Genomic DNA, 25,714 nt, shown 5'->3' with positions numbered 1-25,714 from the left:
TTATGACCAATGTTCTTCAGATACTGATATATATTACATGTGCTTAGAGGAAACCCATTCATCTGTCCCTTGTCTCTCTCCCCCAGAGCCCGGATTTCCTTGATTGTAAAGCAAGATAAAGCTGCTATCTTGACTTTAAAGACACTGGGAAGAAATATGTTCACGTTCTCCCTCTCTCCAGCATGCTACACATCCCTCCTTTAATGGACTTAATTTTTTTTTTTTTCCTCCCTCTAGCTTCCTCCATGTTAGAGGCTCTAATCCATGGAGAAATGTTTCCCACCCCTTCATTTTTGGATGGGGAAGGAAACATGTCAGTGTCCCTCTGGGTTTGCTTCATCCCTCCCGATGTGTAGCTGATGTCCTTCTGAGAAGCATTATTCTGGCATGTGCAGTGGTCAGGTTACAGCCCTGGCAAAAGTGTCGGGATAGCCAAGGTTTAGTTGTATTTGTGGTATCCTACAGGTTAAAAGATGACGGAAGAGGTCTGTGCTCCATTGCATCAGTGGCACAAAGCATGACAGTCACTGCTGTTGCTGGGCTAGAGAGCCACAGAAGTCTGCAGAGGTGGGGTTAAGGGAATTTAAAAAAGAAAATGGAAACAGAGCTAGAGAAGCTTTTGCAACTGGAAAAAAAACATAATAAATCCATGAGCTATGCATAGCCCTAGGGCTTTGTGACCACGAGCAGGCATGAGGGAATGACTTGAACTTAACCAAAGTCGTTAATTACCTGGCTGAGATCAAAAGCATAAGTAAGGGAGTATATTTACGATGCACCTTACAGGATATGTTTCAACTTTCTAGATTTTTTTTTATTAATTGGTTTGATTAAATAGATTTAAAGAGCCTGGGCAGAGGCTCCTAAATCATACTCCATATTGATCTAATGAAATACTCAATAAATTTACTAATATGGCTCCTTTGCTTTGTGCAGTCTGAAAGGAAATGCCACTCTAAATGGCGATAACTCAATGTGGAGCCTCAGTGGTGACTCATGGCGAGCAGGGAGGATGTTGGGAAAATCCTCAGTGATTTGCAGGAGGGCTCTGAGTTTCGTGTTGGTTCCAGACTCCTGCTCTGCCCCACGCCCAGCTCTTGTACCAATTTTCCATTGTATTGACCAGCTTCTTCTGCGACTTGCCCATTGCATTGAGGAAGCACTTCAGCTTGCTGAAGTGTGATTGTTCAATATATGGCTCAGCTGAGACCTCCCTGAGCAGAACTGTATTTCAGAGGTCTCTGCTTTATAAATACACCACACAATGTGTGGTCTAAATAAAATAAATCCTTCTCTGCTCAGGGTAGATCTAATGTAGAAAATGTATGATGTTTATTCCCGCCTGATGCAATAAATTGAGAATGACTGGATGAAAAGTTTAGTTTTTCACCATTCTCTTAATATAGATGAAAATCAAGAGTCTGGGCAAGGACAAGCCCAGAGCAGAAGGCTGTTACCATGCAGATTCTTCTGGCTATGGTTTTGCTGGCTGGAGTCACTGCCATCTCTGTGTATTGCTTCCCCCTTGCAGATCTGTCAGTTTCCCTGAGCAATACTCAGCTGTCTGTATGGGCAAACACTGGATGTTTTTCCTGCCTAAATGATGGTGGGCTGGATGATTTTAGTGATCTCTTCACCTTAATGATTCTGTGATTCTAAGTCAGCTACCTTATAAAGGCTATTTAGGTGGTGTTAGATGCCATGGCTCACCCTAGCTCTGCTTTGCTGGGATGTGATGGTGCAGCCAGGGATCTGCAAGGTTGTGGCCACGTGCCAGGCTGCCTGTGCAGAGCGTTGCAATTTGGGGCTGTTTCACCAGACAGTTACAGGACTTCCCAGCAGTTCATGTGAGCAACAGTTGCTTCTGGCAAGCCTTGGGGATTTCATTCCGACTCAGTTTGTGTCACGTAGGAATCCAGTCTTAGTAGTCATTCTAATATTGATCCTAGCGTTCAGTCTTCTCTTCTTTCAAATTTATTAATTGAAAAACACACTTTTGAACGTATGGTATGAATGTAAGGTATGAGGGCTCTACCCATAAATTAAGGAGACTGTTCAGTCTCTTCTGAATACGTAATTTCTCTTTCTTATTATTTTTAATCTTTTTTTCTCCTTTTCTCTCTCATTATTTTCCATTTTTTTCCCTCCATTTTATTTTTTTCTTATTCCTGGGATGCAATTGGTTTTTAACTATAAACATAAATCCTAGAGAAGAGATCCTGCTGGTGATGTACTTACCAATGGCTGTGAAAATCAGAACCAGAGAGAGACAGGAAAGGAGGAAGATGGCAAAGACAAATATATTTGGAAACAGCTAACCGAGGAACAAATTAAAAATGCTCTTTGAGTGAAAACAAAACAAACAAAAGAGGCTCCCCTCTGAAGAACATAACCTCAAATCTTTTGTCTGTCTTTATTGCATCTCCATCTCCGGATCTTGGGAACTGCTTATAACTTTTGCCTGGTAGGAAATAACCCCTGACATTAAAGAAAAAAGTCACAACTTTCTTGGTCTCATACAGCCCATGGTCTTGCCCTCTAAAGGGGTGCAGTTTTGTGGTATATTGGGGTGCATCTCAAATTCTGAGTGAAAATGAAAAAGGGTGAGCCATATCTCACTGGCAAGAAAACTAAAGGCCGTAGCTTTGGGAGCAGTGTGAGGAAAAACATATCTAAGCCTACCTCTGCTTGCACTGCTCTGGTGGTTGTAGTGGACGCATAAAGGTAAACATGATGAAAGTCATTGAGGAAAGAGTTGGTGAAGTTATCAGATTTGTGCATGGAAAAGTAAAACAGCAGTAGGATGCTCTAGCTGTGATCTCAGGGTGTGTGACTGTTGTGTGTCACCAAGGGGTATAGCATCTGAGTGGTGTGTGGTCCTCAGGTACTCACCAACTGCCTGTGAAAGGAGCCAAGAGCTATAATCGACTTACCCATGTGCTGCCTCCTGCTGCTTACTAATGAGCAAACACAAAGCAAACAGCACACTTTAAACTCAATCAGACTGTGATATTTACCTGTAGCCAGTGAATCCCTAATCAAAAGCAAAGCAAAACCAGGAAAAATTAGCTTGTTAGTATTTTTCTCTGTTGGCACTGGAGAAATGTCACTTTTTTCCTGGGGAAGTTTTGGTAGCTTTCCCATGAAGGGGAAAGCTATTGTACCATCTAAATCCCTAAACATTTAGTTCTGGGCATTCAGATGTAGCAGGGGTGATGATATAACAATTCTCTATTAATTTATGCAGAAAAGGGAACTGACAGGATGGGGCAGACCAGTCCTGAGCTCAGTGTGTAACACAGCTGGGCATATCCTAGCACTTTTCAGTCTCTTCTGATGTGTGGATTTCTGACTTTTTTTTTTAATAACAAAGGAGTTATTCTACTCTTTCTACAATAAATTTAAGCCAAGTAGCAGTAGACTTACTTATCATAGTTGAGATGGCACTATTGCTACAAGAGTTTTTTAATTTGCAGACCAGTGCGAGGAGAAATAGAAAGGTTAAAACTCATCTGGAATGTGGTGAAGGTGTATGAAGTGGCATGGACTTGGGAAACGCAGAAATCTGGGTTAAAGCAGCAAGAAATAGTCTATGTGCACAACAGTATTGGCATTTGAAGTTAAGGTTGAGTCCCTGTCAGTCCTTAACTCTTCAGCCCTGCAGATATTTGCTACCAGAAGAGAGCAGCTTTTTTAGATAGAGCCAATGGAGCTGATAACCCTGGGAGGGGGGGGGGGGGGGGTGTTCTAAAAAGATGATGCCAAGTCCCAGTGCCTCTGTTCACAGTGTCAATGCCACAAACGTATTAACTTTGTGTGTATAATTCACATCTCTTCTGTGACTTGTAAACATGCAAAGAAGAGCAGAAGTGGTAGCAACCACTTTGCTATAGCTATGATTGCACTCGTGTCTTATAATGAGAACAACTTCCCCAAAATTGGAGAATGCTGTGAATAAGGCAGCTCTTTAAAGCAGGATTCTGCCCACTCCTCAGTGCTGAGCCTGCTCATAGAGGCCTAAAGCCCATGCCAAGTTGTTTTCTTCCCAGATTAAGCCCTGTTTGTATTATTTGCCCAACCCTGGAATCAGTATATCGCTAAATGTTCTGTGTTCTATACATTTCAAATAGCTGCACTGATATAAGGGGCTTCTGGAATAAAATTAACATCTGGGCTGACCTAACCTCCCTACCAAGTTTCAGCCTGATGTTAATTAAAACAGGCAAGTTATAAACCCCAGGAAATGGCAACTGACCCTTGACTATGAATGTAATGCTGTAATAATATGCAGTAAAATAGAGGCATAGTCCAATTGCTGTCCAGCTTGCTCCTAGAGCAATGCTCTTTCTTTCTCACCACTGCCCTCCCTTGCTCTGAGAAGTGAGGCCATTACTTCACCAGCCCTTTTTCTGGGCTGCTCTCTGGTGTTTGGGACAGCTGGTGACAGGGAGGCAGTCCGGGCTCTGAAAAAATTGTCCCAGCATGAGAGGAGAAGCTGCTGCTTGGAAATCTGAGATCGGTTGTTTGATTGCTGAGGCTCCTGTCTTTGTCAGGATGGAGTTAGAGCAGCTCTAGTAGGTTGTTGGGAAGTGAGACTTGGTCTCTTCTTCCAGGCAACAGTGAAAGGATGAGAAGGAGTGGTCTCAAGTAGAGCCAGGGGAGAGTCAGGTTGGATATTAGGAAAAACTTCTCTGAAGGAGTGGTGGGGCTCTGGAATGGGCTGCCCAGAGAGATGTGGTGCAGTCACTGTCCCTGGAGGTATTCAAGAAATGTGTGGATATGGCACTTAGGGACACAGTGTGCTGTATTGCTGGTAGGTAGACGGTTGATGATCTTAAAGGTCTTTTCCAACTCAAATGATCCTAATATTGGGCAAAACATGGAGGTTTATTTTTCCTTTGCACTCTGTATTCCCTATGGCACCAGCTAGATGTGAAAAGGGGACGGTGGAGGAGGGTGGATGGATGCATGCATGCAAACCCTAACAGTGCTGGGCAGGAAGGAGCTTTGCTCTGTAGCAGCAAGACAGGGAGCAATTTTATTTGCAGTATCCATCACCAGCTTTGTCTGGGAGGAGCCCAGGTGCTGGAGGGTGAGCCAGGCTGTAGCTGGGAGTGAGCGGTGAGATGGGGTCAGGGGAACGCAGCAGAAACCTCCTGGACACATCCCTCACTGACCACGCATTAGATGAGAGTTGGAAGTAATTAAAGGAACATTTCTGTTGTTGTTGGAAAATGTAGTGCTGTTGAAATTGGAGTGTTTCCTCTCAAGATGTTGCTTTGTGTTAAACTATGAATGAAAAATAACAAGTAATAATAATAATAAAAAAAAACCCTTGCAAAACAAAACAAAATGAGCAAACCCCACATCCAAAGGGCTCGTTGCTCTGCAAACCCCTTTGAATTGATGCTACAGGTTTCGGTTCCCAGAGATTATGTCCCACTGTTTGTAAACAAATTAAAGCAGCTTTTGAGCAAATACATATTATCTTCTCTGGGAGCTGAAGGAACCAGGATATGAGCCTAGGAAAGGCTGGGTTGTAATGGATACACCCTGCCCCTTCTCTCTTTGAGGCATGGGAAAGGTCAACTTTTGTCCTCTAAAATGTGTCACTGCTATAAATATGACTGCATAATTTATTGCAAATTGTTTAGCAAATTTATTGCAAACTATTAATAAACCTCCTTGAAACAGCACAATGAGCGCGTGCAATAAACAAGGAAAATATTTGCTTGATTCAAACCACATTGGACGATGTTAAATTAATGTTGAATAGATACATTTTGAAAGCCTGAAGGGATGAGTGCAACCCGCGACCGGATGCTGCATCGCTCGCCCTGAGCACACATGTCAGAAAATGTCGAGGAAGTGACCAAACCTTTTTGTCAATGGCTTAAAGCTGAGATAAGCCTCGAGTGTTTAAATTGGCAATTCTAATAGCTACCTGAATCCAATTCAATTCACAGCAGCTTGGCTTGTAAGGCAATCGGTGATACAGTGTTAATGCCAACTAATCTGATAAAAATTGACACAATGACAACGTTGGGCCATTAGTTACCAGCGGTTTTTATGTCTGTGTAAATCCATCGTGTTTTACAAGGTACGGTGGATTCTGGGAGTTGGGGGATCTTTATTTTGTTTTGTTAGAACCGTGGAAATAAAGTGATTTTTGCCATTGAAACAAACTCATCCTCTTCCCATGTGCGCTGCCTCTGAGCGCGAGAGTGTTAAATGGCAAAATTCATCACAACTAATTTCTATTTGCCATCTATTAGGCTACATTGTTTTGTCCTCAACGTCAGGTTAAATAATGAACCTCTCAGAATAGAGTAAATTAACCTCCACTTTATGTTCATGTCATTGTCAAATGGAAACATCACTTGTACAAATGAAAAAGATTCATTAGTAAAGCTAATGCATAGGCTCCACTCCAGTAAATGATAAGAGCGATTGAGGCCTTGTCATAATGCAGTGTCGAACCGCTGGCTTGTTATTTATGATGCCTGCCATAATCTTTGGAGATTATTTTCAGCAATGGTAATTAGCACACAATGCATCAGGAACAATTATGGAACAATGTCTTAGCTTGACAGGTATGCCACCCTGCTGCAGGCGGGCTATGATCCATGAGAAATTCAATCAAATCTGCATGCTGCAGGGAGTTTATTAATATTTCTCCTTCCGAGGCAGTTTGAAAGGCAGCTATGCTTGACTGGCCACCCAAAAATACTTAGCAGTGCGATATGAGTGTGCTCCTTGTTAACACACGCCTATCTGCACAGAGCCTTCCTGTGCACTTATGGACGACTTAAATAATATCTGTGAGTTTGCTGTTTACTATGGTGGAGAGAAAATTGCTGCCTCTCCTCACCAGCCACTGGGCCTCATTCAGAGCAAGCTGTTGCTAAAGGAGCTCTGTAACCAAGTGGCAAATTCCTGTACTGACACAAATGCTGTATGTCTGCTAGAAGCAGTGGGACTATGCTGATTTACAACTCCTTACATTCCAGCTTAGGAATCGAGGAGTCCCCAATGAAGGCAATTTTCCATCAAATAGCACGAATGCAGCAGTGTGGCCATTTCTTGTTTCAGACATCCAAACAACTCATGTGATGTTCCCATGGGCATCAGTTGCACACAGGATGGGGAGAACTGCATGTGAATGGCAAGTGTCAGGCCAGGTGTCAAAGAAAATGATCTTCCTTGGACCAGTGGTGGTCACTGGGATCCTCAGGCACAATCAGGATTGACTAAGAGGAGTCTTCTTCCCAGTTAGCATTCTCTCAGCTTAGGGGGAAGAACTGGGCATCAGCTGGCAGTTTCCTAGAGGTTAAAGCATCTTTCAGCATACATCAAGAAGATAGACCAAGCTTCCCCTTCCTGGTCCTCTGCAGATACCCAGCCATCATCCACAGATGGAAACCTCATCAGTGCAGTACGTGGCACTTCCTAACATGGCAGATACAGAGATCAACTTTAACCTGTGAGTCTCAGCCAAAAAAAGGTCAGGGTTTCTGAATAGGAGATAGTGTGTGGTGGTCATAGTCAATACTGCATGACTTAGTGAGGATAACTCACCAGCAAGAATTGAGCTGGACAGTGCAGCTTTTTATTGCAACTTGCTAATTCTTGAGAGCTAGGACCAGTTATGTGCAGTAGCTGTTGGTGTCCACAGCTGCAGATAACTGCAGCTGATCTGCCATGAGCAATTCTTTTTCATAGGGCTGCAGAGTTGCTGCCACGTGGCTGCTCATCTTGCACTCACCTGAGCTGATGTGAAAACGTGGCACATGGTAGTTGGGAAGCCCCTTGCAGTAGGGACATAGCCTCTGTGGCTGCAAGTGATTTTCATACCTGCTGAATAATACCACTGGTATCTTAAAGAAAATAGCAACTTAAAAATTTTCTTTTATTTTTCCCTGTAGTCATAGACCTTCCAACCTACTTCTCGACCTTCTCAGGCACACACAGCAGAAGTGTATGAAAAATGGGGCCAAGCTGAGGTGAGGAGGCACGCAGGCTGGCAGTCAGAATTACCCTTGTTCCAAGCTGTACTGAAAAAATAAAACTACAAATCCAGAGAGAACCCTGTCCAGGTCTTACAGGACTTTGGCTTCACGTTTTCTAAATATGCAGATTAGGAGACCTTCCCGAGAAACACTGTTTAACAACTTTTGTTACTAATAGACTGGAATATACTTCATCATCCTCATTTAATAAAAATACATCAGTCTGCTTCTTTCTAAATACAGAACTGGAAGTGCTAACTGCATGTTTCTGTCCATTCTGCATCACTATTGATGATTTATCACTGTCATCCTTTAATAGGCTTATATCATGATTAGGATTTCTTTTGTTCTTAATAATGCTTAAGGATCATTAAGAAAGAGAATTCATGTGCACGTGTCACTGGGTGAAGAGACGTCCTTAAAACAGAGGGGTAGTTCTGGGTGGATAGTGGGAGTGTGGGAGGGACGGCTGGTTGCATTTAGCAGCTCCGACCATATTATAAAATCATCAGTCAGAATGGAATTGTTTCTTTTTGTTTATTTTAACATTATTTTCCATGGGGACTGCTGCTAGGGGCTGAAAAGCATGTCTAAGTTGTTGGTTTTTTTTTTTTCTTCTTTTTCCTAATGCAAACATTGTTTGGTATTTCTGTTGCACACAAGCTCTTTCCTTCCTCTTGTTTGGTATTTAAATGTATGGACGGCTTGTGATTAGGAGCAGGTGGAGGGGGAGAGCAGGACAAAGTGATTTTAAGTCACTCCTCTTTTGTGCCACCATCTGTTCCTGAGCTAGAGTGAAACTGAATGCACAAAAAACTGATCGGCACCATAACTTTTCCAAAGAAAATGAGGATGATCGGGAGAATCCCAAGGGACACAGGCCTGATGGGAGAGGTCACACCCTCCTCCTCTGTACCCTGACAGATTGCTGCGCTGCTTTTCTGCTCAGAACAGACAGGCCGACATTTATTAATTATGGGTTGTTCTGCTGCTGAACCTAAAAATCAGGACCCCCCTGTGCTCGGTGCTGTATCAACACAGGGCACAGAGGCAGGCATTGGCCCCAAAGACCTTACAGTTTGCATGTAAGAATAAAGAAAACAGATGGATACAACAAACCGACTGCAGGAGCATGAAGTAACCATGAGACAATTATGATCCGTTAAACTATTCAGGTCAGGAAATGCACTGCAATACTATCCTCAATTGAAACACTAGAAGGATGCTAAATGGGCAGAGGGCAGAGTGTAATGATTAGATTTGGGACAATGGATTGAATGTTCTATTGCAGAGATTGCCTCAAGATTTTTAATGACCAGTCGTGATCGTGGCTCGTGCTTTCTATACTACCCAAGGAAAGTGCATCTACAGCCACTTTATACCTTCTTGATGTGCACCTTGCAATCTCCTGGATGGCTGGTGTTTAGCAATTACATTAATTTTGATGTCTCATGATGATGTGGACGTGGCACCTGGCACAAGGAAGCCCAGTGCTTGCTCCCACCCCGAATTTGGTGCAATGGTAACGAACTGGCCCTCTTCTACTCCTGCACAGCCTGGTGCCCATTGCCTGTGACTTTGCCACGACTTCACTCTCTCTTCCAAAGGTTGAGGGGAAGTGAAGATATGTACAGTTTCTGCCCCACCAAAGTGCCTGCCTGTTGCTGAAAGAGCCTGACCAGGCTGTGGAGTTCAGTGTACTTGTGCTCATCTTCTATAGGTGTCTGAGTTGGCTCCAAGCTGTTGTAGCTCTCTGGAGTTTTATGTCTTTCAGTCAGAGACTCAGAATCTTCAGACTCCGTGTTGGTCCGTACCGCCCAACCTTGACAAAAACTGTTAAGTACTTCATACAAGTATTTTCTTTTTAACAGTTCCAGCTAGAGATGCTGAGTTGAAGACCAAGCTAATTTCATATGCTTCTCCAACACCCCATTATGACATTTATGACATATTTTTCTATTCAGAGTGATGATTTTTTCCAGATGCTCACACATCTAAAACTACCTAATGAGATTTCCACAGATGTAGAGCTTAAAACCATCTATGGTATTTTTATTTTTCTCTCTTAGTGACGATGCTTTCCAAGAGAAACTTCTTCTGTATGAAGCACTAGAAACAACTGAATGTGTATGGGATTCATAGACAGAAGAGCTTGTTCATTGGAAGGCAGGTATTGTGACTGAGTCTTGGTTTATCTGCTACTTGATTTGAAATCATATTTATTTTCTGGTTCTATGGTGTTGGTCAAGATTTAGAGATCAAATTGCAGAGCCAGAGTTTAGGGTTCAAGGAGTGTGCTAGAAAGGCTTTGTAGCTGTTCTCTAGAGGAACACCACCTCTTTACCTACAGTGTACTTACAGCTTCATGCAGTGCAAAGGAGGTATTATTGACCATGTTTTACTTTGGGAAAAGACAGGAACAGACAGATGAAGTGACTTAGCCAGGGTCACCCAGAGAGGATGCAGCAGACCTCAAAAGTACACAGGACTCCTCTGTGCTGCTTAGGAAATATGGGAACAATTCACCACCCACACAGCCTGTGCTTCTTGCTACTGCAGTTGGAAGCCTGTAGCATGTCCTTCTAGGACTAGTGGAAATGGCAGTACTGCCCCGTGGGTGAATCTCACTCTCTTCTCCATGACTGGGAGAAGCCTATGTTTCCCTGAAAACAGTTGATGCCTTCTCTGTCTCGTATTCTTGTCCTCTGGGGGAATAGTGATGATGAATGGTTGGTTCAGAGTGGATTCTCCTCCTCTTCTCTACTCCCTGTTCTGCTTCCCTTCCCCAGTATGCCCACTGGGAAGGGAGGAAACCAGGTGATGAGTGTTACCCACCAGATGACAAATGGTACAAGGTCATTTAGGGTCCTCATAACACAACCTCTCTGTTTTGATGTAACATGGAAGTTATTTGATCTAAGCCCTAGCAAGGGAGGATGTTTATCTCCATACTGGAAGGTCATTTCCACTACTTCTGTTCTTCAGTGTTTTTTTTCCTGATGCAACTGATGGGACGTGTAGTTTGTTCGGGACCAGGAAAGGCATCTGACTCTATGAGGACCATTCCTCTAGTGAATATTGAATAATGCAAGGAAAGGATCCTCTGTTACTCTGTGTCTGACACTGGGGTTACTGCCTTGGGTGTCATGCCCAGGGTACTGGGAAATAAGAAAACTGCTTAACTATTATTGGTTGGCTATCTACTGCTTCCCTGCAATTCTCCTGCTTTCACACAGAACAATTATTATATTATTTCCGCAAAGAATGACCTCTATTACACTTAAAATAAATTGCAGTATTGTCTGGAAATATTTAAGCTGAATCTCTCTCGCTCTTGGAAGAGCAGAACACCCACAACCAAGGAAGGGAGGCCAGGCTGTTCCAGCGCTGAACTCAGCCTTGCAGATGTCTGTCACCTGTTTCTAAGGAAATGTGCAAGTGTTTGGGAAAGAGCTGGGCTTCGTTGTTGTTGTGGGAATCTGAAACCACTCTGAACTTTGCCCTTCTATCCCCTTTCCAATTTTTTTTTTGTTTCTTGAAGAGAAATCACTAAGCTCATACTTCACTAACTGGTTTGCATTATGGGTTCTGTTCTGCAAAATGCCAAGTGATCTCAACTGTTGCCCAAGCCGAGGTTGCTAAGGATGTTGTCGGAACTGAGCCATGAGAATCAGATTTGGACCACAAGTGAGGGAAGTCAGCCTCCAGCTCATGTTAACTGATCTCTTCAGGCAATGGCTCCTGGCTGGGGAAGGATGTTGTTTGGCACCACACATGGTATTACCGCACAAGAACAGACTGTACCCACAGCAGCTTTTCATCTGTGAGGCCTGCACCTCTTGCCCTGATAGGTGGTGTGCTGAGCAGGAAGGCGATGGAGAGTGCTCTGCCTGCTGGTGGAGCTGCTAGCCAAAAATGTCCACAGCCCTCACTGAGAAAGCCAAAGGCTGGATGCCTGCCAAACTGGAATGGAAATCTCATGTTCTGGTTCTGGCCCCCATCTTAGAATCACTGAATCATTAAGGTTGGAAAGGACCTCTAAGATCATCTACTTCAACCGTCCACCTACCCCCAGTGTTGCCCACTAACCACGTTCCTTGGTGCACGTCTCCATGTTTCTTGAACGTTTCCATGTACGGTGGTGACTCCACCACCTCCCTGGGCCACCCATTCCAGGCAGGAACACCTTCTTTATGAATAGACCAAAGCTATGCTACTCCATCACTAAAATCCCAATCCTCCACTCCACCGGCTTGGCAGGTCTCTGTGATTCTCAGAAATGTGAATGGGAGAAAGACTTAGGAAGCAGTAAGTGTGGTATGATGCTTGTCATGAAGAATCTTCCCCAACTCCTGCTACTGTTATGAAGGAGTCTGTCCGGCTCAGCCTCAGCACAACTGTGTTTTGGAGAAGCTGCTTGCCAGGCCCCAGATGGTGTGGGAAGAATTCAGCTCACTCCACCCCTTCCTGGGAAACCAAAGCTGAGAGTTGGATGTTGTTTTACAGGAGAGGTGCCCCACATCTGGAGTGACCTCATGGACACTGCATTTAATAAATTAAGAGCAGGATCAAGACAGTCATTCAAATGCTGTGTTGGGTGGGGCTGCCAGCTGAGATCATTTTGGATCCAGAAACAGGTTCATGTCCCAGCTAACAAAAGAAGTATTGGTTTACTTGGATCTAAAACCGGCTTGAATATCTGCCTACCACTCACTCAATGGAATGTTTTAGTGCTAGAAACCATCTTGAAGAGGGTGTGAATGCTGTGCACCTTTGCATTTAGTGTAATAAAACGGTTCCTGGTCAGCTACCCTGTCAGCGAAGAATTATGCATCCACCGCTTTGCATGATTAATCAGACGTCAGGATGTATGTGCTCTCCCAGCATATCATCCCATGGCAGGCAGCAGCGCGTTTACAAATGCAGAAAGAAAGAAAAAAAAGCAATAATAGGAAAAAGAATTATTTTTATGTGTACTTGTCTTAAGACATATTTTTCCATTCAGTAATTTGAAAAAAATAACCATCTGGAAAAAATCATATTATGGACAAGGCGTGTCATGACATTTACAGCAAATATTTTTGCTGCTAGTATCAAAACCATCTCTTTGCTCTATCAAGGGCTGAATATTCATATACACATAAATGTTCAGTAAATAAAAGGGCCTCTGCAGAAACTCAGCACTGGGTGATCCTGTGCTCTCAGCATTCACATTCCCATTTGTTTATACTTCTCTCAAAACTGTATTTTTTTTGCATCTCAGATGTAAGTGCCTGTAGTTCCTTTCTAGTAAACAGCACTACTGTAGAAGAAGTCCTGATGTACGAAAAGGTATCAGGACGTTTCAAGGTCACGAGCATAAATGTGTCAGATTTTCCAAAGGAATTACTGAGAAGATTAATAATCATGGGCAACCCAGTTCCGCCAGCAGAAGAAATGAAACATATGCCATGTACACCAGGTTCTAGGAGGGAGCGGGCAAGGAACCCAAATGGCTCCTGTCATCTTCTGCCTCGTCTGGAGCCTCATCACAACGTTGTTAGTCCCTGCAAACCGACCTTGGGCAGCAGTGCATGGGGCTGAATGACAAATCCCTTCCCTCTGGCACTCCCCCTACTGCGGTTAAAGGGGCTCAGTAAAAGCTCTGCAATCTTTTTTAATCTGGAGGCCAACATATGGTTTATATGAGGTGTAAGCCTTGTACAAAGTCTCTCCAAGTAGCAGGTAGTATGCCCAGCACCCATTTTGGGATCTCTGCAGGCTGTGCATTCCACAGGCAGCTTTCTCTATGGGGCACCCAGTGTACATTCCCAGATGGTGCAACCCAGTGTCCCTCCCTGCTATCCACAGCCCTCTGCAAACCAGCAGCTCTTATGAGGAACATGCTCTGGAAAGGAAAACGGAAGCAGGATGTCAGCAGCTGCATCTTGGTGGCAGAAGGAAGGAAACAATGTCTTTGGCCAGCAGAACAAGGTCGTGGCAATGGTGATACTGACAGCCAGATGCTCCCAGGTGCGGGTGCACAGATGCACAGGTTTCCTTGGGGCCAACCTCTGCAGGTCAAGGGGTTATGGGCTGTGATGTCCTCTGCCACTTGTAGCATCACCATTTAGCACAGGGACTGTAAACATCTATACATCATAGGCTTTAAAGGTCCCTCTGAAAATGTGATCTAAAATATGAAATAAAACTACAGAAACCCCAGGATAGTATTTATATATTTCTTTTTTTATTATGTGTTATTATGCATTTAAAGTCTAAAATATTATATCAATCTTTTTTTTTTTTTTGGCACAGATTTTGAACAGAACTTAGTATTTTACAGAGAATATGTACATTGCAAACATGACAGTTACTTTAAAATATATCACTTTTTAACATCTCCTGAACACACCTTCTTAAAGTGCCTTCAGAAAACACAGGGTAGCAGCCAAGCAGCTGTTCTGCTTAGTTCAAGCTTAGAAACTCTGGATATACCAAAATCTCTTTGAGATGGGAACGTGGTGACTCTTACTCACACCATGTTACCGCTTAGACAGAAAGGAAGAATGTTCCTTTCTCTGGGAGGAGGGTCAGCTGAAATGAATCTCCTTAACAAAAATCAATACCCCAAAATTTGAAATCAGTTGATGGAATTATCTGCAATTCAACTTGCTTATTAACAGACCCAACCAATCAGCTCCATGTGCTCCCTGTTGCTAAGTTGCCTCCATAAACAAATTGATTAATTGATTTTTTAATCTTTTTTCCCAAGGCCTTTTAGTGTATATGCAGGTCAGGCAGCTATGATTTCATTTTGCTTGTCTACTCAGCACTGGCTTTGTAAATCAGTTTGTAATCCCAGTTCTTCATCTTGGAGATCAACAGTGTCATCTGCAAACTCAGACGGAGAGGTGGACCCAAAGAGAAACTTCAGTGCCCTGGGAAGATGGAAGGGGATAGCTGGATGTCAGTATGAGGCTGGAAACCACCCACCCCTTCCATGAATTGGGAGCACTTGGGCCAGAACCCATCCTTATGGTTTCAGGTTTGAGGTGAAACTCAGAAAAAAATTAATTAGGATAACAATGTTTTCAATTTGGATTTTTCTTCTAGCTGTTCCTGAGAGATCCTGTCTGAAAATCTGTTTGAACAGGCTAATATTGACCTTTTTTTATAGTTTTAGGCCAAATACCAGTGAGAACAACTTCTGAGATTTTAGAGGTGTCACACACAGCCCTAGGCTTCAGTTTGCTTTTAAGTCTTGTTTAATTCCACCTGTACAGAAAGGCTGCCTTTGCAGATACTCCTGGTGTCCTTATTACTGGGCCTGCTTAAAGCTGGGTCTGTTTTGTTCAGTATGTTCCTGCCTGATAATTCACCATCACGATTCTGAAACTCTGTTCCCAACGGCAGGGAAAAAGGCAGCTAGTGTCAGCCCACTGCAGTCTTAGAAAAGAGGAATATTTCCCCTAGCACATGAACAAAATTAAACAAACAAATCATGGGAAAAGATGGAAAAAGAGGGAAAGCTGAGCCTTTGTGTGGTTAGCAATAAAAAAGGAGAGACAAAGGGTCAGGTCTGGAGCTGACATAGCCAGAAAGGAGTGAGAGCAACCATTTATACTTCCTTTTAAACAGAGGTAAAAACCTATTTTTTAAATGGAAGTGGAGATATAGGCTGGGCAGTATGACCCACAGCTGCCTCATATTGGTGGTGAGGCAAGGGGGATGTATTCACTACCTTCTATACATTCCTCAAGCCCCTTTTCTCTTCTGACTGTGCTATATGATGGGCTGTCTTCATAGGTAAGAGAAGCATTTTGCTGAATGGCTTTAGAGCTTTGTTGTCATTGGAATAACATTTGATTCCCTCAAAACGGAGGTTCTCTGGGCTGTTATTTATTTTTTTATTTGATTGGTGCTAGCTGTATCAAATGAATCTCCAGTCTAAAAGCTGAAAGGAAAGTAGCTATGGTTTAAGACGTAGCTACTGTTAGACCAATGTGAATGGCAGTTCCTGCTGTGGGAATATATGAATTTACTGCTGACACGTGTCTTGGCAGCCTGCTAATGGGGGAATGCATCAATGCAAATTGATGGCATTTTTAGGAGATTGGTGAGATGGGCTCGTCTCTACTGGATGTCTGAGGAAAGAGATCAAAACCCAAATGTTTCAGCCTAAGTCTGAAGGGTTTTTAATTGTAAAAACATATAATTTCTATATTGGGCTGCAAGAAAAAATCTGGGGATCCATGGGGCTTTGGGGGCTAAAACCAGCAGTTTCAATACGTTCATAGCTTATATGCTGATGCTTCACTTCAGATACTTCTTTCCTTTCTGTACTCTTTCACCCCGTTCAGAAGAAGCAACTGGAAATCACAGCAGTATCTGTATTGTTTAGGAATGGGTCCCTCTCTCCTTTTTTTTTTTTTTTTTTTTTTTCATAACTCTTCAATTGTACACAAATGGAAAAGCAGCAAAAAGAAAGCTAGGGAAAAAAGGCAGTAAAAATGTAGAGCAAAAAATTGTGGAACCATCAGTCATTTCATCGCACTCAGTGGTAAAACGTAGTGAAAAAGAGCAAAAAAGTAAAAGCCTTAAAAAATAACTCCAGATATTTCTAAGTGAAAAGTTTTGGATGAAAGAACATGATATTTTTTCAGTCTTCTTTTTAGATTTGTTTAAATCACTTATAGTGCTATTAAGTTAGCTTGGAAACATGAGTGTTAGAGTCAAGAGGTTCAAAATTTGACCTTTTCAACAGAGAATTGAATTTCCAGAAGGATTTCGTGGTTTCTGGTAGACAAAGATTGATGTTTTTTGGGAGTCCAGGTTTGGACTAAGTTTGGGTTTTAAAGCTGAAAACTAGCAAACATTGTTTCTGTTGATTTTTTGGCTCCACAGCAGCAAACATCTTGATCTATTATCTCAGTCTGCAAAAGCATCACAAATAATAGTTGCTTTAATAAGCTATTGGTCCTTTTCCCATTTTAGGTTAGATGCAAAAGCAAAACATCAGTGGCTAATTCGGATCTTGGGATTTCAGCCTGAACTTATCCCAACATTCTGAAGTGTTAATCTTCAGAAATTTGGCTTTTACCTATCTCCAGTCAAAATATGTTTTGCATGACTTCATCACTTAAATGCCTTCAATTTACTTATCTAATTGTTTGTTTGTTTCTTTATTCTCAAAATAATTAAAAGTTAATTCTCTCCATAGATGAAACAATACTCTGAAGCAGAAAAAATATATTTTATTACTACCAAGGATTTTGTTATTGATTCTAACAATGCAATTATGCATGTGTTCCAGGTGATTCAAAGTAATGATGTCCTTTCTCTGTAGATTTGATGTCTCACCAAACATTAATTGAAAACTCACCTAAGAAAAAGGACAGACTAAAGCTTGTGCACTGTAATGAATGTTAGTATTACCTCAGCTTTAAAAATGGCCAAACTAGAGCCTAATATTGCCAAGGGAGACCTATAAACGTTGTTGTCTTGGCATGCCTACAGCCAGCCAAAGGACAGTGTGCCACAGCCCTGGGGACAGTGCCGATGTCTGGATCCCATCAGCTGGGACAGTCCTGGGCTGTGTGCCATTTCATACAGCAGATAGGACCCCAGAGCAGAATGCAAAAGAAAGGTGACAGACCCATGTATATTTAGGGAAGGAAAAGATCTTCAAATTTCCATCCATCCTTTTGATGGTTGTCAGCAACAGCATCAGATCATCAGTAGGATGTGGCTTATCCCCACTACTGCATGATGCAGCTCTGGCCTTCCTGGAACTTGCATGTTGGTTTTTTTCCCCCTCTTGACTCTATGACCCTCATATACATATCTTTGCTATACTAGAAATTTCTTTTATGTATCAAAGAAAGGAGCCTTAAAAGGTCCCTTCAAATGCCAGAACCTCAGAAACAGCAGAGAAATGTAGCTTGACATTCAAGTTTAGGCATGTTTTTTCCTTTGACTGCATTTTTTTCATCTCTAGAGGAAAGATGGACCTTTCAATATGGGTCTTGTAGAGTGTTCACTTTCTTTTCAGAGGTAGGGTACTAACTCTGCCACCCCCAAGAGTCTATGACCTCTATCCCTCAAAAATCAGACAGACAAAAACACCTATCATCATTAATCTTAAACTTTATCTCTGATTATTGCGTCAACAAAGCAACCTTTTCTTATGCCACCCTTTGAAATGCTGGACATATGTCAGAAAGACATGGGCCATCCATATCTTATCTTACATTAAGAAGAGTTATCCAGAAATGTACCTTCATTACTGCGACAGTCATGTCAAAAAGAATCGATTTATTGTCAACGCATCTAACCTAACAATGTTAATGGACTCTTCAGAGATCCTCTCCTTCTCATTTGTTTCCTACATGCCTATCAAAGAGACAAAGCAAGATAGTTACCAAGCTCTGGGGAGTGATGTGTGTATGTATTAAGAGAGTCCATGACAGCTCCTTGGGCTGCCTGTAATGAAGTGAGGTGGGGGTGCAGGAGGAGAAATTGGGACGGGGCTTCTCCACCTCTAGGAGAGACCGAGAGCATAACTTCAGTTTCCTCTGCTGCTGTATTTTCTGTAACTTTAACAGTACTTTTGGGAATTAGTTAATGATGAGGCTGGTTGGTCTGTTGGTCACCAATATATGGAAAGATTATATATATATAATATATATCCATATAATATATCTCCATATATCTCCAGTATATGGAGATTTACCTGTGTTTCACCTTTACATATCTATTTGTGGCTCTGATGCAGCCAAAGGCTTGAGCCAGTGGTACTCAGCACTGCTGTGAAGGATAGATGTCCTCTGGAACTGTCAGAAGGTGAATGTTTGATATTGGGCAGAAGTGTTTCCTACATTGTGTCTTTGCCAAGTCAGTCACTGGGAAACCTATTCTGAGAAAGGCTCTGCATTCCTGTTATGAATGAACTCACTTTTTGCCAAAGTATGACTGGCTGTCTGGTGCTAATCAGTGGTAACAGGATGACCTTTGCAAGTGAATAGAGCAAAAGGCAATTTGTCTCACAGAACTTGTACAACTGTGTTGTTTAATGAAACAACACGATTATAATCTTCCCACAAAGGCGCGTAAACAATTAAAGTAAATCTCCCTCACATGTTGCGAGGTGTTTACATAACTCATCCTTCTCTCCTATCGAGTGATGTGTACAATGCACTCTCGACTTGCAGAACTTGGATTGTATAACCTTAATCAAACCTGATAAACAAATGTTTCCTATGATGCTGGAACAACATCAAAACAAGTCAGCACACATTTATTTATGCACCTAGATTCTGTTTTAGAAGACTTTCAGTTGCCAATATGCAGTTTTAGAAAAAATAAACTAGTGGAAATGCAGAAATGTACGCTATTTCTGAGAGTGTAGATACTCCCCATTGGTGCCTGTTCTGCTATTTGCTTTGTCCCAGCTGCCATTTTGGGGCTTCAGTTTGTCATTTGAACAATGATTGGGAGAGCCAGGTTGTTGGCGCTTGTGGTTTTTATTTCAAGTCAAATCTATCATGAACTTATTTGTTTACCAACGTTTTATTACCAAACACGACATGGAGATTTCTACTGTCCACCTCAATGGTGTCCTGCTGTGTCTGGGCTCGGTTCATTCAGATGTCATTTCACAGGGAGCAGAACGATCAAACTTCTCATATAACCCTAAGGTCTGAGTCTTGACAGTTTTTTTTTTCTTCTTTTTTTTTTTTTCTCATCTCACTTTATGTGGGAAAACTACAAAACTTATTTCAGTGCACAGGAAAAAGTGTGTTAATGTGCCAACATCAAGTGAATTCCACGAGTCTTCTATTCATTAAACTACCAGTTCCTCTGCATATAATTTATGTCAGTTCAGTTATGCTCCTCCAGGGTACGCTACTCAAAGAAAAAAAGAAAGAGGTATTTAGCCAAAAAGAGGTGTTTTTGGCTCCAGAAATCAACTTACACCTACTGACAAAGGAGAAACAGACATGTTTTGCCAAAAAAACAAATAACCAGGCCTATTTTTTTAAAGCTTACAGTTAAAAGGTATAACATTTACATTGTTCTTCAGAGATTCCCATTTCCTAACATGTGCAGAATAAAATACTCTCTGTGATGAGCCTTGCACATCCATGGCGCTGCTCACGGCATCTAGTTGCGGCTTCATGCGTGCAGAGGACTGTTCGGTGACAAATCTGAACCAGACCTCGGGCCCAAATACAGCACAGCAGCTGGGAACAATTAACTCTGCACCCAGATTTTGACCTGGGCTCAGTGATAGGGAAGCTGGCTATTGTAAGGCAGACTGGGTCCAAAATTCTGAGCCAAACAGAGTAATGTTAAATAACAAAGGGCTAAATTACTTCTGCTCACGGAAAGTACTTTTGCTGCTAGCAGAACTTTGAGATCACTGCTCCCCTTTCCCCCAGCTCGGGCCCCCTCCCCAAAACCAGGCAGCTCCTCCTGGGTCTCCTTGAAGGCTCGGATTTGGGGGCTGGGGAGAGCGTGTGAGGCTGATTGGCTTGGAGGCATCGGGTTGCAGGGAGCCGTGTGTTAGGCTCGCTCTCTAAGTTAATTATGCTAATTGGAGCACTGAGATTCCTCAAACCTGCCACGTTCAATACGCCTGCTTCCTCTTTGGCACAGCCCAGACCCAGCGCAGCGCGAGAGCCTCTGCGGCCGTATGGACGGAGGAGCAGATGATGCTTGGGGAGAGGGACCAGCCCTTGGTCCCCCCTGTGATGGGGGTGAGAGGGAGTCGTGAATAACTGAGCCTCATTTGTGGGGTCCTGGCTGCACCGATGTGACTTCCCTCCATAAATTCTGGCAGGCTCCAAAGCCTCCTCTATAAAAGAATGTGAGAGCTGGAGAAACTCTGAAGACAGGCTCTGAGTGGGTGGGAGACTTGATTAATTGCAATGTCAGGCAAAAAGAGAAGGGCATATTTTAAAGTAACAGCAAGACCTTTCCACAGAAATAAAGTAATTCTTAAATCTGCTCTGTTCCATGGGCATTAATCTCAAGTCCCTCCTAGAAAGAGGTGATGAGGGTTGGCCGGGGCAAAGCAAGAACAGGATCTGGCCTGCAAGCTCTGAGAGAAGCAAGGTGAAAGAGAGGAATGCTTTTCCTTCTCCAGAGCATTCCATTGACAGGCACTGGGATAAACCTCTCCTATTGGAGTGACGTGCTGTGCTCTGGCCTCTGTTGGCTCTGTTTGTGTCTTGTATGCGTTCATCTCATGCTAGTGGTACAAAGAACACTTTAAAGCTAAATTATTATGACAGGTTACCCTGAATTTATATTTATCGTTTTAGTATGTGGAACAATCATGCAAAAAAAAAATAATAACAGGGAATGAATTTTTTTTAAAAATCAACTCCTAAATGAATTTATTTCAGGGGAACTCTGTTACGCAGAGTTATAAAGGAAAATACACGGTAAATAATTGAGGTTGGAGTCCCCCCCTCTTCCTATGTGTCCATTCAATAAGCAACTATGGAAGGGGGGAATGGGGAGGGAGGAGCCTTTCTTATTTTAGTTTGGCATGTCCACCAAAGTCCCATCTCTAATCTCTCATGGGAGGAACAGAGCTGGAGACAGTGAATGCATATACTGTTAATGCATCATTTGCAACAATTGTCTGTGCTTTGAGAAGTTACATGGGCAAATTTTGCAGAATGTCAAATCCTATTCCTGTGGAAATAATGATATAGACTGCAGAAGCAAAAAAAAAAAAAAAAAAAGCACTATGGGAGGGAAAACAAGCAGAAATTCCAGAAATGTTACCCTAACATGCGCAGGTTAAGAGATTAGAGTCCTCAATGGTTTAACTGCCATTTACCTTGCCCTGATTTTGATTTAATTTTCTTTTGATGCTTTTAAAGATAAAGCTGGAAATAAAAGAGCATGGTTTGGAGATCAGTGGTGGCAATGGGAGTTGCTTAATTCATTTCAGTAGGCTTTGGTGTTGAACTTAAATGAAGAGCTCTCCTGAACTGGGGTGTAAGTTGCAGCCCATTGAAGCCAGTGGAAAGACACTGATTTTAGTGAACTTTGAAGTGAATCATGAACACCAGACCAAAGCAGACTATTTGGGTGGGGAGGAATTAAATGCAGATGCTCAGGGAGAAAAGCTCAAAAACATATTCAGAAAAAAATATATATTTAATGAATATTTACCTGTCATCAGATAAAAGTCCACAGATTTTAGTGGAACTGATCCAAAATTTATGGAAAGTCAAGTGGCCAAATACCTCAACAGCAGTGTCTCCTTCAGTTAACAGCCCAGGACTGACTATTAAGCTCTTAAGATGCAGACTGACAAGCTATTAAGATACAGGCTCGGGGTGGGCTTCCCCGTGTTCACATTGATGATAGGGTATGTAGTGAATATGCCAGAGGAGCTGCAGAAGAGTGCTCTCCTTTAGCTGTTAATCAGCTTACCAGTTCTTGCACAGAAAATGCTATATTCTGGACTGTGATCCTGGCAAATAACCAAAGGGGAAGTGGATTTTCAGATGCTTATTTTATTAATCTTTAAATATCACCTCGCCAGGACTCCAGGTGCTGAGTGGTTTATAATACTCTAAATTGTAATCATGGATAATTTTTAATCCTATGCATACATTCCCTGCTGTAGCTGAATGGGGATCTCGGTTACTGTAAAATGGAGAAGAGCTGCCTACTTACTACAGATCTGTTCCTACTCTCTGGCACAGCAGCCCAAAGGAAATTTCCTGCTACCCCATCAGGTCCTTAAAATACCGTAAGAATCTGAGAGCATTTAAAAGGAAGAGAATGACACAGAATCGCACGTTCCTGCCCCCGGCACATCAGCCAAGTGGGACCTAATCCAACCACCTCCTGTAGTTAAATGAAGAACTTGACGAGTTTTTGGATCAAACCCAGGTAGTGCACTGGCTCGTATTAAGAGCTGTTCCACTTATCTTTGAGTTGTATTTCCCTTATTTCGTTTCTGCACAGATAGTTATTTGCTTGAGGGCTAGAGGATTCGCAGACCAACAACATTTGAGTTTTTCAGTGCTATCTTCAGCGTCAGCCACGTCTCTACAAGGAACTTCAGGGGTTTGCATTATGATAGTAAGTTTATAATATTAAGTTTATTATGTTGGCACAAGACATATTTACAAAGGACTTTGGCTCACCCTCTTCTCAACATTTATTAACTCAGGGGTACAAGGCACAGACCTGATTCACCTATTGACTGTGGCTTCCTTCCAGCAGAGGGAAGCTGCTATAAGATGATTTTATAAATTGCGGAAAGGATTGGATATAGGCTCGCTTGACTGAAGAGTAAGTGTTGGCGGTAGAGGAGTGGGGCTGGCAGCTGGCGAGGTTTGGGGAGGTGGTGGGGGAATTTCACTGCAAATTGAATTATAAGAGGATCTATGTGATAAAAGGAAGCCTCGTAATGGAGGTTAGTGCTCATTCCCTGTGAAAAGCCATCAAGGTTTGGATGGCTGGCACTTCTAATTCTGTTAAGTGTCAAAATCGATGCTTTATGGGTCGGTAGGAGCCAGGCAGTGGGCACGCCTATGCTGACATACCAATTTGGTACAAGGAAGGGACGAGGAAGGGACTTCCCAGAATAAAAGAATGAGATGTCTCTTGAAATTTAATTTGCTTAATAAGGTTTTAAAAGCATTAAAAACAACTCTATTAAATAACAGGGCCATTTCCACCCTCCTTCTAAAATAAACCTCAAGCTTCGTTTGCAGTTTTCCACTTGTAAGCGACACATGTAAGTGGAGGGCCTGTTGTTGCAACCCTGGAATGCTCCCAAGCAAACGATGCTTCTTTATTGAAAGCAAATGAAGAAAAAAGGAAATCTGTCAAAGAGAGAGAACGGTTTAATTGGATTAAAACCTATGAGCATGTACAGTAGGAGAGAGCTCCTCTATCCCTGATTCCTGTGGAGAAGGCAAGATTACTGGGGTGAAGCAGGAGCTGTGCAGCACAGCACAAGCAGCCATCCAACGCCTGGTGTTAGCCAGTGCTGTGGCCTCAGAGGAGTTTCCGGCTTCTTTTTGGTGGCTGGGGAGTTCTCCCTGGGAAATGTGGCTGGCAGTGCTCATTAGTGGGAGTGCAGGTCTCCTCCGGCACTGAATGCAAATCAAGGAGCAATGTTTGTGTTTGTGGTTCATTAGCAGTCAAGTGGTTTGTCCAAAATACATTTCACTTTTTCTCTAAAGGGACAGCCTATAGATTCAAGCCTGAGATTTCTTATGCATTTCAAATGACTGACTCCAGCCCTCGTCTTTCATCCCTGTGCTGTTATTTAAAATAATGCTGAGTTTTGGATTCCTTCTCATCAGCTTTTGAGGAAGGGACTTTGCATGGGAAGGGATAGGCATGCTTTGCAGCCAAGACAGAAGGATGCAAGAAGTCACCTGGTGCCTTGCTCTTGAGATAAATTTGGACAAATGATCTTTGCAAATTCAGTCTTACTGCAAAGCCACAGCTAATAATGACCCAGGGTCAAACCACTCTGCCAAGATGTTCCCTAGATCTTGGGATGGTATTTCAGTTTAGACGCCATAGGTGTAATTTCTGAAGGGCTCAGTGTTTTGGATGCTCTGCTCAACTGTGGGTCCAGAGCCTTGGAAAAGTGGGTCCTCAGCCCATTCTTGCATAATGCTTGGATTGTGCTGATGTCACACTTCTGAAGCCTGGATCTAAATGTAGGTTAAAATGTTGATGCTGAGGACCTGAGGTGCCTGGCCCTGAAATGCTGCTGCTCCTCGCACCCTGTGCCAACAGAGGGGCAGGAAAGTAAAACTTGGACGGGGCTCAGAGAGGCAGGGACAGGCTAGCGAGGAAGGCTGGGTGGGGGAAGGGACTCTAACTTGAATAAGAAGCATTTGGAGCCAAACCAGCAGCAGATTGTGGTACCTTCTTAATTCTGTGAGCCACACATGAATGACCTTTTTGTCTGCCTCCGCCTGCCTGCAGTGGGGGGTTCCCCCCCTGCCTTTCCCCACCACACACACTCATTGATAATATACATGTGCTAAATAGGATTAACTCTCCCTCATCTGCATGAGTTGTTCCTCTTCCTCCCGCCACTCAACCCCCTCTCCCCTCCGCATCCCTCAGCCCCCCAGCTCCTTCTGGAGCTCCATGTGGGCCTTGTGTGGAGTTTAGCTCCCTCATTGTAGGGCAGCTGGTAATGTGAGCGGGGCTGAAAAGCCGGCTGTCAGGCTCAGTGCGCAGGAAGAATGGGCGGACGTCTGCTCTGCAGCTTTCCCTTTGATAGACGAGGATAATCCCTGCTATGAGAAGACTGAGTCAAATGGAAAGGGAGAGCGAGCCCAGCGCCCTCCCACAGCTCCGCAGCAGCGCAAATTGCAAATCCTGGGATTTGGGGCGGGGGGCGGCTCATCCCACTAAGCGCCTGGTGACGGATCCATTTCTTCCCGGAGATGTCTCTTTCTGGGAGGGAGGCTGCTAAGCCGGCTCTCTGAAGGTGCCCTTTTCGCAGCCCGAGCAGAGCACGGGCATGGAATGGCTCTGTGCTCCCAAGGGCTGCGGGCAGAGTGATGGGGACAGGGCCACACTCCCTCCATTTGTGTTCTCATCAAGCAGTCAGGAAGGAAGTGAGTCCTGAGGAAGATCCATTGGTTTTTGAAGGCTTAGATGGCCAAGTCAAGGCTCTACAGCCAGTTTAGGAAGAGGGCAAGGGGGAATCCTGC

General features: G+C 43.1%; 1 long non-coding RNA gene across 3 annotated transcripts in view; it reads left to right on the top strand.

The window, feature by feature from the left end:
- The window catches only part of LOC110405215, a 287,475-nt gene that overhangs the window by 129,312 nt on the left and 132,449 nt on the right, over nucleotides 1–25,714 (top strand). Inside the window, exon 4 of one of the 3 annotated variants that reach the window (XR_002442728.1) lies at nucleotides 10,079–10,179. The exons of the other annotated variants lie outside the window; for them this stretch is intronic. This is a non-coding gene — a long non-coding RNA (uncharacterized LOC110405215). The remainder of the gene's footprint in view (nucleotides 1–10,078; nucleotides 10,180–25,714) is intronic. 3 annotated transcript variants of the gene reach the window in all.

Source organism: Numida meleagris, chromosome 12, assembly GCF_002078875.1.
Source record: "Numida meleagris isolate 19003 breed g44 Domestic line chromosome 12, NumMel1.0, whole genome shotgun sequence".
NCBI lineage: Eukaryota > Metazoa > Chordata > Aves > Galliformes > Numididae > Numida > Numida meleagris.
This window is presented reverse-complemented; position numbering and strand designations above follow the sequence as displayed.